Source organism: Camellia sinensis, chromosome 3, assembly GCF_055761805.1.
Source record: "Camellia sinensis isolate YWXY chromosome 3, ASM5576180v1, whole genome shotgun sequence".
Taxonomy (NCBI): domain Eukaryota; kingdom Viridiplantae; phylum Streptophyta; class Magnoliopsida; order Ericales; family Theaceae; genus Camellia; species Camellia sinensis.
Window position 1 is genome coordinate 7,333,686 of NC_138963.1, and position 13,757 is coordinate 7,347,442.

The 13,757-nt window shown below is 39.6% G+C and overlaps 1 pseudogene; it reads right to left on the minus strand.

Moving 5' to 3' along the window:
* Window positions 1-13,757, minus strand: part of LOC145821294 (peroxidase 22.3-like) — a 57,662-nt pseudogene that overhangs the window by 16,110 nt on the left and 27,795 nt on the right.

The following is a 13,757-nucleotide window of genomic DNA, read 5'->3' on the forward strand; positions in this document are numbered from 1 at the left end:
TATATCATGGCATAATAAAACCAAATACTCACTGAAATGGAGCGAAAACAAGCTAAGCAAATATGCTACCATTATGAGCCATAAATACAAGCAAAAGAGAGACAAGGAGAGAGGGGTGTCCCTCTCCTATTCAAGACTCCAAAACCACTTCTCCACCACTAAAAATCCTCTGGATTTCAGTGGTGAGAAGTTCAAAGCAAGATGGTTCCAAAGCTCAAAAAGAAAGGCACCAAACAAGGCCAAACAAGGCCTAAGAGGGGGTAAACAACCCCCAACCAAAAAGTGACCTTAAACAATCATCTGAAGCATGAAAAATCAGAACTTATTGTAGTTTAGAGTTAAGCTTAAAACAATAGTCAAGAGGGTCTAAAAGCTTAAGCCAAAATGGGGTATTAAAAGGTAGAAACTCACCCTTGAAGAACACTTTCAAGAACACAAATCCAGCACCCTTCTCTGAGCTTAAACCACTCCAAGAACTCCAAAACCAACTCCCTAGTACCTCAGTAATAAAAGGATGGTATATTGCTAGGTGTTTGTGTGCAATAGTATGAAGAAATCACACTTTAAGGCACAAACACACACACAAATATAGAGAGAGAGGGAGATATATCTAGAGATATATATATATATATATATAACTTCTATCTCAATTTTGCTGAACCTTTGGAAAGGGAGGGGATGCTCCCCTCTTATAGAATTTCATTTCTCAAGCTTGTTGAACAAGCTTGAGTCTTGAAACAAATCCCTCCATACACGTGTATGGAGGATGGGAATTGTGCCCACCAGCTGTCACAGCTGGCAAAAAATATCTGCAAAAAGCAGATGGAAGGGTCTCGGCTCAAAAATATGGCCGATTGACCAAACAAAGTGTCGATCGACCAAAAGGATTGCCGATCAGCCAAAACTTTTGACCGATGGCAAGAAAACAAGGCCGATGGCATCATGCCTTAGTCGATGGGTAGAGGGGATGGCCGACAAGCCACCCTCTTCCCTCAGAAGCAAAACCACAAGTCCTTGGTCCACAACCAAGTACAAAACAGACAAGTTGAGAGATCCTAAGGCAAGGAGTGCAGCCGGGACCTTCGAGAACTCAAAACGAACACGAGCATGGATGATCATCAAGTGTTCAAACGATGACGTCCGAGTTTTGAGGACGGTCAAAAATGGGATGTCTACAGGGCTCTTTGGGTGGTTCTTGGTTCTGTCGAGGGTCTACTGCAGTGGTGGGTAGGGTACACCTGCAGGAAAAAATAGAGGAGAATTTGGCGTACCATACCACTGGTCACTCTTTGGTCCATTTGGAAGATTAGAAATGAGTGCTTCTTTCAAGCTTCCCAACTAGAGATACAGATGTTGCAGGAACTCATAATCGCAAGGCTTGTAATTTGGTCAAAGTCTTCCAAGGATTTCCACTTCTCCATTAATCAGGTGTGAGGCACTGTCTTCATTTATGAAGTGCATTTGTTGTGAGGTTTTTATAATATTCATGGTAGCAGTGGTTTGCACAGGTCTCATGCTCACATTACCCTCTAGCAGAGTTTTACACACTAAGCTTGGTGAATTGATCTGATCTGTTAGTCTTGGTCTGAATTGATCTGTTAGTCTGCTTTGCTGATGACTAACAATATGCTAAGGTATTGATAATGTTCATGGCAGCAATGGTTTGCACAGGTCTTATGCTCACATTACCCTCTAAGCAGCAGAGTTTTGCACATTGCACTTGGTGAATTGATCTGATCAGTTAGTCTTGGTTTGATCTGGTGAATTGATCTGATCTGTTAGTCTTGGTTGAATTAATCTATTAGTCTACTATGCTGATGACTAAGAATATGCTGATCAACACTATGGTGTGTGAAGAAGCTCTTCTTTTGGTCTGTTTTGCTTTGTTCTACTCAGCTGGGGCTACATTATGGTTGCTTTTTTTGTCAGTTTTGTTTCTTTTGTTTGCTTGTTCGTTTCTCACCAACTGGGGCATAGAGCTTGTGTTAGCACCAAGCTCCTTTTTATTGATGTATTTTACCATACTCTGTATGTTTCATCAATAAAGATTTCTTTTGCCAATCAAAAAAAAAAAAAAAAGAACTCCAAAAATAAAGAGATAGTTGATTTATATAGGTCTCTTCATGATTTTTAGAAAATATAATAAATATGATACGGTAAAATTGGGATTTAAAAAAAGTAAAAAAAAATATATGACATACTCTTCACACTTTTATAATATTAGTAGATAAAAGAGAGACGGTTTATTTATATTTATATAGGATTCTTGAAAGTAGATATATTATTTTTGAGTGTTTAACTCAAAAAATAAAAATATAGTTGGTTTATATAAGGCTCTTCATGATTTTTCAAAAAATATTATAAATTTGAGAAGCTAAAATTAAGATTTAAAAAAAGTAAAAAATATGGCAAACTCTTCACACTTTTATAATAGTAGTAGATAGTAGATAGTAGATAGTAGATAAAAGGGAGACGACTTGTTTATATTTATATAGGACTCTTAGAAGCAGATATATTATTTTTGAGTGTTCAAATCCAAAAATAAAGAGATAGTTGGTTTATACAGGACTCTTCATAATTTTTAAAAAATATAATAAATTTGAAAAGGTAAAATTGAGATTTAAAAAAAGTAAAAAATATGGTAAGCTTTTCATACTTTTATAGTAGTAGTAGATGTCGTACAAAATACTTTTTATACAAAAATCTTATCAATAATGCTAAAAGGACAAATTAATATACCAACAAATATATTAATTAAGATTCAAGAAATGTATTACAAAATCCACCATTTAAAATGAAACTCACTTAATATTGAGGGGAAATTTAGCCAAAATCTCCTAAGCCCAACATATTATTGTGTAAGGGACAGTTCAAAATGTTTTATTTCGTAAACCACTTGAGTAGGAAGCATGTCCTTCATGAATGATAGACTAATATTTTTTTCTTTTTTTCTGGATAATCTTGCCCTGAATATATATTATACAGCAAAAGATGAACGAAACCTTCTTCCCTTCACCGCCTGATCTGGTTGATGATTTCATTTCTAGAGGCTCTTCACTTAGGCCCCGTTTGTTTGGGATTATAGGGAGGAGATTGGGTTTGGTAGTGAGGAAAGGATTGAGAATGTGGTGTTTGTTTTGAGAGATAGGGAGAGGATTAGTAATCCCTTGGTATTAGTAAGGAGGAGGAAGGGGGATTGGTAAGGAGGAGGTAGAGATGGTATTAGAAAAATAGTGAGGGGATTAAAAAAAAAAATTATTTTTTTTATTTTTTATATATTGGGAATTTTTTTTAAACATAATGTTTAATTTTTTATATTTTTTATTTGTTTTATTATTTTATATAAAAAATAATTTAACAGTGAGAGGATTAATAGTGAGGGGATTGATAGTGAACTCACTAACAATCCTCTCACTATGAATCCATTTACTATGAATTTCCTCAATTCTACCTTCTGAAAATAAACGGCCCTTAAATCATACATTTCCTGTCAGGCTTCCACTTACGTTTTGGTGGATAAATAACCTGGTACTCTTCTTTAGCATTTTTAATTCTATCGGGCATCTGAACATGGAATCATGTTGGCCATAAAATAAGCCTGTGATAAACATTGAGATCTTATTGCTTTCATAGGCCGCTATGTACTCTTCTCTGTTGGATAACATTGCACATGTATCATTCTTGTTGATTTGTTGTTAAATTATTGTTAATTTATGTGTGAATTTGTAGTGAAAGAACTCGTAAAGTTTTCATCAATTCATACTCTATTTTTTTGTTACTAATACCTTATTCAAGAAGACAGTAAAATGTTACTCTGACAGTCAGTAGCATTTGATTGTGAAATAAAACAAAATATTACTGTCAAACGGAGTAAAATTTTATTTTAAATCAGAGTAATATTTTACTATAAAACAAAGTAAAAATTTATTATTTAATTCAATTTTGATGGTAAATATTTCTTTAAAGAATTTCATAGTCAATTTGGATATTGTTTGACAAATCTTGATGAAATAATTTTTAAAATACTAATTTTATTAAAAATCGACATGTAGATAAAAAGTTATATCGTTTTTAAGTTTAAAATATTAAATTAGTCATTAAGGATATTTTGGTAATCATAGTATATGCTTGACTTTTCAAGAAATTTTTTTTATTATTATTCTTAATGTATTAAAATTTTATTATGGAGGATTTGATCAAATTTTAGTATGTTTGTTCATTTCATTCTGGATAAGTTTTATGTATAATCAATTTGTTTATGTATCATTTTCTAATTTATTTGTCAAACGGAAGAGTATGTTAAAAAAATGAAAATATTTTTAATTAGGGGAATTTTTTTGTTTTTTACTTTTTTTTTTTTTTTTTGAAAATTATTTTGGATTCCCTCCTCCCTTTCTCATCTGTTTTGATCACCTCTTTTGATTAGCAGCCACGGGCAACTCTCTACCTACAGAGCATTCTCTTTCCCATTCATTAAATGTGTTTTATTAAATGTGTTTTATTTATTTTTTATATATGTTGCAGTGTGTACTAAATATTTTTTTGGGGACAAATTACCAACACTCCATCGAGATTTAATTAAAATACGAATTTCTCTTTTGAAGTTTAAAAAATTATATCCCATTCCTTGAGATTTATATTTACATAACAATTGCACCATCATTTGTCATGTAAATATAATCTTCAGGGACAATTTGTAATTTTCTAAACTTTAGGAAAAAATTCGTATTTTAGTCAAATCTCGAGAGGTGTTGATAATTTACCCATTTTTTTTCCATGTTTAGAGAGAGAGAAAAAAAATGAACAAATCCTAACAATCTTATTAAGAATTAAGAAAAATTATAAATATTTGATACAATTGTTCATCACGTACATTCATTACAAACATTGCCTTGAACAAACAAATCCTCGTAAAAAAAAACAGCGACAATGCTACGTAACTCAAATTTTGTGGCTCAAAAGTGGCTCAAATGATCAAAACGACGTCGTTTTGAGTACAGAACAACATAAAAATGGCCAAAACGACGTCATTTTGGCCATTTGAGCCACTTTTGAGCAACAAAATTTGAACTACGAGACATTTTTCAAACAGTTACATACACCATCTCTTCCTTCTACTTTCTCATGGAAGAGAGAAAGAAATAGAAAAAGAAAAAAAACTTATCCTTTTTTTTGGTTACATCGAAGAAAAGAAAAAAAACCTTATCACCCAACAAATTGTTTTCTTAAATATTTAATGCTATACCATCTAAAAAAAATATTTAATGCTATTTGAAACCCCCCCCCCAAAATAAAAATAATAATAAACACAACTGACTCTAAAAAACTAGTTGACCCATCTGCAGTTTGATCTAATATGGCCTTTCTTCCCAGTTAATGGCTTTATATTACCCATCTTAACCATAGACTTAGCAAAATCATTCCAGAATGACCAAACATCAGTGCTATATCTCTTCACCAACTGATCTGTCTCACCACCATTATACAGTGCTTGATCAGAATGCAAAAGCCCCTTCTTCTTCACCAAGTTGGAGAAATACTTGGTGTCGAAAATGGCAGCTGTTGGGTCCAGAGGAGCTAGGCTTGAGTTCCCATCGTTTTTCGGGCATCTAGATTGGCGATCACGCGCAAAGGTATGGTCGATGTTGGATTCTTCGTAAATATGTTTTTTGAAGCCAAAACACTGTGCAAACCCAATGGAGTGGCCACCAGAGAGAGCTACGAGGTCCTTGGCGTCGAGGCCTTTATTTTTGAAGTTTTCGATGAGTGCGGGGAGGTCCATCAATGGTGAGGGGAGGTCCTTTTCGGCTTTAGTCCTACTGGCCGTGGTTGAGTCTTGTACGAGCAAGAAATAATATTCTCGTATAATTCTGTTGATTAAGTCTATACTCCTCCAAACGTCGTCGCTTTATTCCCTGAAAATACAAATGTGAGCTAGTCGTCGGGTATGTGCCAGATACCTCTCCGATGCCTAAGTCAGCAAAATAGACAAATAGACAAAAGTTCTGTATATTCAAGAATCAAAATTGTGTTACCTCTTCCATAGGTTCTGCTATGAGTTTTTTATAGGTTCCGTGTGGCACAATCCTAGTAGGACTCTTATTCCTCCATGTAGAGTCCTCCTAGGAATCACACTCTTGAAACATAATGCTTATCCTTTAACACCCCACTCACTGCTTAAACCAAGTGAGATGGTTTTACCTCGGTAGTATGACAAAATGACCGAGCTAACATGGCCATGCTAAAGGGGCAGAAATGACCAAGCTCCAACTAGCTCGGTTCTTCCCTTCATTGTTTGTACCTTGGTTTGGTCCATTGAGACTGAGATAACCGCAGTAAGCTTTGACTGAGCTAACGAGAGCAAGGTTCACCATAAGAAGCCCAAATACCTCGGTTTTGAATACCATGACCGAGCTTATTATTACCATACCGACCGTGGTAACCACAAACACAATTGGACCGAGCTATCTGCAAGGTCCTTTCACTCGGCCCTTTTTACCGCGGCCCACAGAACGGCCCACTACCACGCCTTGGCCTAGCTCGGCCCTAGTGCATATAAAAACTTCCCTCTCAATTGTCCCTTAATTCCATCTGCGCAGCATGATTGGGATTATCTATTACCAGCCGAGCTAAAACTTTTAACCTTTCAACCGAGCTAAACTGACACTGGGCTACTAATCCGTCCGGTCAAAACGTCTTTTCAGTCGCTGTAGCTGAATCGCTTTCTATTCCATGGACACATGGAAAACTCTCATTGGCCCAACGTAGTTGTCACGCCGTCTTCGTACTTCGAAAAATTTGAACAGTCCCTCATTTTCTCTTTACTTTATACAAAAGTTTCAAACCTACCATTTCCACTATTCATCTCCTCTCTCTGTTTTGCTTGAGCCTCCATTTTTTTAACCTCAGTACCTGTGAAGCTTGTGTTCTCATCACCATCTTCGTGGTTTCAGAACTGCATCCTTCCGTCTTCAATCCATAAGTAGCTCAATCCTTTATTTCTTTTTGTTTGTTTAGTTTCTGTAGTATATAGCATACTATTCGCATGTTTCTCAAAACATACTGCTTTGGTTTCCACTTTTCTGGGAGAAAACCATGTGATAGAACCACTGTATTCATGAATAAACTGAAGAACGATGCGTTAGATCCAAAATAGAATTCCAACTGAGCTAGGAACCTGTTTGTACTTAAGGTGTGCACCTTGCCGAACTAGATTAAGTTTCAATTCACAAAGAACCTTCTGTTTTGCTTTAACCGAGCTAGGAAACTAATAGGTGTGAGCACTTACCGAACTAGAAAACCTTAACCAAAGACCGGGCTACCACTTGGGCCCAAACCAGCTCTCTTACTTAGTAAAAATCGATCCAAGAATGCTACATCCTAAGCTTCAACTGGGCTACGAACCTCTCGCTCCACTGAACCGAGCTAACGTCCTTTGCTCTAACCGAGCTAAGGACGGATAGTATCCCATGTAGCCAAGCTAGGACTCCATTTATTTTACCTTTGTTTCTTGTAGCACAGTCCAACGATCTGTGCTTAATACTTTTCCTTTTTACTTTGCAGACTGACTTAGGTTAGCCAGGCACCTCTTTGCACGCTCAACCGAGATACTGAAGGTCATCTCAACACCGAACTAAATTATACATAACTTAAGTCCACATGGGGAAGTATAGATTTTTAGTAAACTTTCCAGGGGCTATCGCCGAATTCCGCAAGGACTACAACATCGCCGATGATGTCCACCTTAGTTTAGCCGAACTAGACACCATTCCCTGGAAAAAACCAGGCTTTGTCCTTTTCAACGTCATATCCATTGTAGAAGTCGGACTTTGATTCCCCGTTCAACCACTCCTTTGTGAATTCTTTAGGCAAACAAGAATTTGCCCTACCCAGCTTTCCACCAATTCTTACCGAATAATAAATGACATCGCCGAGCTAAATCGCCGGCTTGGTCTCAACCTCAGTTTAGCCGAGCTATTTCACCAGTACTCTCTAGCCCAAAATGAAGATGGCTGGGTTTATTGTTTAAGAATAAGACGCCGCCGAGAAAAGATAATAAAGAACACCCCAAACAAAGATGTAAATGATGACGATTTTTTCTGGGTTTCGGGCAACTTTGAAGACCAAGAGGCCCAGATCCCGGGCGACTGAATTAACTGGAATAAAGGAGTAGCCGGTATACATACCTCGGCTCACTTTGTGCATTCTTTACTCTGTTTGTAAGTTTTGAACCGCACTAACCGTCGTCTTTTTCTTTTATACAGATTTAAACCATCTAAAGTCGCAGTACAGTTACCCCAACCTAGACGCCCCTCGCGCCGCGCTACGGTACCACAAACGAGGTTGGGCCCAGCTACTCAATTTCGAGCCGACATACCGATACAGTAGTAGGAGGAAGACCAGATTGACAGACTTCTTATTGGAACCCTCACTAGAGCCAGATCCAACACATCCTCAAATCAATCTGATCCCGTTAACTGCAGAACAAGAAATGGCAAAAAAGACAGCAGTAAGGGCCCTCATCACTGAAACAAATCAGGCCGAGGTACCACAAGCCGGCCAGACTCAAGAGGCCGTGGTAGCCCTTCCAACCGCTCAGTCGTCCTCATTTCGGCCAAGCAAGCGTGCTCGCACTTCCTCTACCGTGTCACGCCTTGTCGATGAAAAAGACACTACCACACTTCCCCAATCCACCCAGCTAAGCCCAGAACCAGTACGTTCAAACCGGGCTAGCCCTTCAGAATGGATGCCCAAGGTCATGTACAAGAACCGAACTATCACTGATTCTGACTCAGTGGTCGCAGAAAAAGACAACTCGCTGCTTTTAACCTTGCCAAGAGTGTTTGCCTTCCAGCCGATATGGAGCACCACGACCATCTCACCGAGCTGAAGGCCATTCGCTCGGCAACAAAATCAATGGGGTTGGTAAATTCTCCATTTTCTTGTCCTAATTTGCACATCTATTTGCTCGGTCTTGCCCCAAATTGTTTCTCTCCTTTTGCAAGCCTTACAGAAGAACCACATCACTCATAAGCGCGTGTTGGAACTGCGCAAAACAACAAGGCAGGCCATGGCAGAGGCCAATGCTAAATCGGCTGAGCTAGAAAAGTCCAAGAAGTAAATAGTCGAGCTTCATACCGAGATGGCCCGTCTGACCGGTCTTGTCAGCTCGGCTAAAGCAGATAAGCAAAAGGCTGCGACCGTGCTAAAAGACAAATATCTGTGCGAGCTGGCCAAGCTTGAGAGAAAGAAGGACGCTGAGATCGCTCGGTTGGAGATGAGCGTGGAAGACGCCGAAGACCAGGGTTACAAGGAGGGGGAGGCCACTTACATCCAACAATGCGAAGCTGCGAAAGACATATTCTTCAAATGTGGATGGAAGGCGACTGTGGCGCAGCTCGGTCATAGCCAAGAGACCGAGGTCTTCCTCAACCCTCCTCCTCATTTCATACTGAGCTACATGGTGGAGAATGCTACTGCCATTCAGCAAAAATTTCTTCAAGAAGGGGAGGACGACGAGGATCCTGCTCCTGAAGACAACGTCCAGCTTGGTCGCCAGTCTATCTCTCCCACTCCGGTGGTCTCCATCCCGCCTTCCCCTACTATGACGAAGGCGGTGCCCTCGACCGACCTCAACGATGGTGTGCTTGCCATAACCGAGCTACTTTTGGGTGAAGCCCGGGTTAATTTGGACACCGATCTGGAAGTTCTCTTTGCCTGATTTTGTATTTTTCTTCTTTTGCTATCAATGAAGTTTGTAACCGAGCTAAAAGTCCCACTTCTTGTAACCGACTTGAACTTTGAATGAAATCTTCTTTTGTTCAACTGTTTGTTCAGTTAACTCTATGCTTGTTTTTCTTACTATAAATGCACGAAGTATAACATTTTCTGGCCGAGATACTTATCTCGGTTTTAATTTTGTAATCTGTTTTGCCATACCTGCCAACCTCTTCAGCCTAGATCTTTATTCCAGCTGAAGAGTACTTAAAGTTGGTTATTCTAGCCAACCACTCTTCAGCCTGGATCCTTATCTCAGCTAAGGAATACTTGAAGTTGGTTATTCCAGCCAACCACTCTTCAGCCTAGATCCTTATCTCGGTTGAAGAGTACTAAAAATTGTTTTTTCCAGTCAGCCACTCTTTAGCCTAGATCCTTATCTCGGCTGAAGAGTACTAAGTGTTGGTTTTTCCACCCAACCACTCTTTAGCCTAGATCCTTATCTTGGCTGAAGAGTACTAAGTGTTGATTTTTCCAGCCAACCACTCTTTAGCCTAGATCCTTATCTCGGTTGAAGAGTACTAAGTGTTGGTTTTTTCAGCCAACCTCTTTAACCTAGATCCTAATCGTGGCTGAAGAGAGCTCAAAGTTAGTTATTCCTGCCAACCTACAGTGAAGTGTTTGGTTATTCCTGCCAAACTTCCTACAACCCAGATCCTTATCTCGGCTTAGGAGAAGTAAGTGTTGGTTTTTCTAGCCAACCTCTTCAGCCTAGATCCTGATCGTGGCTGAAGAGAGCTCAAAGTTGGTTATTCCTGCCAACCTAGAGCGAAGTGTTTGGTTATTCCTGCCAAATGTCTTGCAGCCTAGATCCTTATCTCGGCTTAGGAGAAGTAAGTGTTGGTTTTTTCTTCAGCCTAGATCCTGATTGTGGCTGAAGAGAGCTCAAAGTTGGTTATTCATGCCAACCTAGAGCGAAGTATTTGGTTATTCTTGCCAAACGTCCTGCAGCCTAGATCCTTATCTTAGCTTAGGAGAAGTGCTGGTTTTTCCAGCCAACCTCTTCAGCCTTGATCCTGATCTCGGCTGAAGAGAGCTCAAAGTTGGTTATTCCAGCCAACTCTGATTTCATTACCCCTAGCTTACTAAACTACTCTTACAGAAGAAAACGATTTATGTTAAAAAGGAAACTACTTACTTTATTAAAAAAAGAAAAATTACAAATATTTAAAAAAAAGCTAAATATAAAATAGTTTGAGATTGACAGTGTTCTATGGCCTGAGAATGGCCTTGCTGTCTCCATCTTCCAAGTGGTATGCCCATTTTCTTGCTAATCCAACCACTTTGTAAGATCCTTCCCAATTAGGCCCTAACTTGCCATTTTCGGGTATCAAAGTGTTTCCCATTACTTTGCGTAACACCCAATCTCCAATCTTGAATTACCTCGGATGTACTGTCTTGTTATATTTTCTGGATAACTCCTGCTGGTATGAGGCAATGTGAACCAATGCTTTTTCTCTTCTTTCTTCCGCAAGGTCGAGTTCCAAGGCTATAGCTTCTTCATTTAAGTTTGGATCAAAATTTTCACTTCTAATTGTGGGGAGGCCGACTTCCAGTGGGATTACTGCTTCCATGCCATAGGCCAAGGAAAAATGTGTTTCTCCAGTAGACCGCTGAGGTGTGGTACGGTAAGCCCATAAAACATGAGGGAGCTCCTCCGTCCACTTGCCTTTTGCTTTCTCCATCCTTTTCTTCAATCCATCTAAGATGACTTTGTTTGATGCTTCCGCTTGGCCATTTGCTTGGGGGTATGCCGGTGTAGAGTTGTAGAATTCTATCTTGTATTCTTCACAAAAGCCTCTAAAAATTTTGCCATCGAACTGAGTGTCGTTGTCAGATATTAGAGCCTTGGGTATGCCGAACCGAGTGATGATATTCTGCTAGACGAACGTCTTCACATCTTTCTCCTTTATTGATGCGAGTGCTTCTGCCTCCACCCACTTTGTGAAGTAGTCTGTTGCTGCAAGAAAGAACTTTCTGTTGCCGGGTGCCATTGAAAGTGGTCCTACTATGTCCAAGCCCCATATTGCGAAGGACCATGGGCTAGTTAATGGTAGAAGCTCTCTAGCTGGTTGATGTATTTGGTGTGCGAACTTCTGACATTTCTCGCACTTCTTGACATACTTCTCAGAATCTGCTTGCATGTAAGGCCACCAATATCCCTGCGAAATTGCTCTATAGGTCAATAATCTTCCTCCTTGGTGGCTTCTGCATACGCCTTCGTGTATCTCGAACAAGAATGCCTTGACCTTGCTAGGATGGACACATTTCAAGTAGGGTCCTGTGAAGGATTTCTTGTACAAGGCCATTGATAGAGAGAGCCAAAATTGCTGTGACTTTGCTCTTATTTTGTTGGCCTTTTTCTTCTCTTCGGGTAAAATGCCGTCCTTTAAGAACACTATAATGGGATCCATCCATGAAGGGCCTAGTTCGGCACAACATACCTCTGCTACTTCGGGTTCTTCAATACTTGGTCTTGGTAGGAAGTCGATCAGTAATGGATGTGGAATGGATGTATCTGCCATCGAAGCGAAGCTTGCTAGTTCGTCTACTCTGCTGTTTTCTTCTCGGCCAATCTACTCTATTCTCAATACTTCGAACTTCATGATCTCCTTTCTGACTAACTCTTGGTACTTAGCCATCCTTTCATCCTTTGTCTCGTAGTCACCTGAAATTTGGTTTACAACTAGCTGAGAGTCACTGTAAACCATTAGCTCGGTTGTCTTCATGTAGAGTGCTGATTTCAGGCCTGCTAAAAGTGCTTCATATTCCGCCTCCTTGTTTGATGCTGGGAAGCCAAGGTTGACTGATTATTCCACTATTAGGCCATCTGGTGAGATGAGGACTATGCCAAGTCCTGCACCGTTGTAGACGTCCCCGAATGCCCCGGGAGGATGAAGTCCCGTTCTGTTCATTTTGGGGTCACTACAGCTCAGGACTCTAAAAATGTCACGGTTCTAAGTCTGAACCAAAGAGTCCAAATCCGGCACATTGTTTTAAGAAAACAGATTTTTGAAAGAAGTGCCAAACATGGACTGCTTTGCCAGATACAGAGTCGCCACCTAAATATTTTATTTTGGGAAATTTAGGAAACCCTGACTCGGTGCCAAAAGGCCACGTGTCCGTCATCACCAAAGTTGCCTCGGCTCGAGAACTTGGGTACGATTGGGGAAGGTCACTTCGTAAGCACCCCCGCTCGCCCGATCAAAGATCGGCCTCTACTAACCGTGATATCTATTTTTGAAAACTTTGTGTGTTCTTAATCCGGTTATTAGCCTAGGTTACTATGTGATGCACACAGCATATAAGTATAGACTGGGTCGCCCGAATTGGAACAAAACATTTCATGCTTGTTTATTTGAAAATGGTTTGATGATGCTACTCGCAAGTAGGCTAAGACGTGGATTTGCCACCCTCAGGTGGGCTTAGAAAAATGTGATTTTGCCACTATCTAGTGGGCTTAAAACTCACAGTCAATGATTTGTTCCAATTTAAACAACCCGACCTTCACCCACAGGCATTCAGGCAGTTATATCACATAAGCACATAGCCTCATGGTAAGCATGCTATTCATGGCATTCACTCACACGCATGCAAGGATGCTAAAGCATAGAACTTACCGAGTACTCCAAGCCAAAACAAAAACTGTATTAGAAATCATGCATGACCCTAAGTATACAGAAATGCCTAATGCAACACATGCAAAATGCAACTATAGCAGGCTCGACTATTCTAAACATGGCATATGGAATGCTACAGCTAACATGTATTCAATTTGGAATTGAAAGTACAATGCAGTTAGTATGATGCGCCGAGCCCAGTGCATGCAAAACAGATGAATGAATGCAAACATGCTATCATACTGTATGCTAATTGAAATATGCCCTAATCTAACCATCAAAAGCGGATAAATAAAAGGGAGAAAGACGTGGGGTTGGAAGACATACAACACACTCACGCACACTTATTACAGTTGTGCC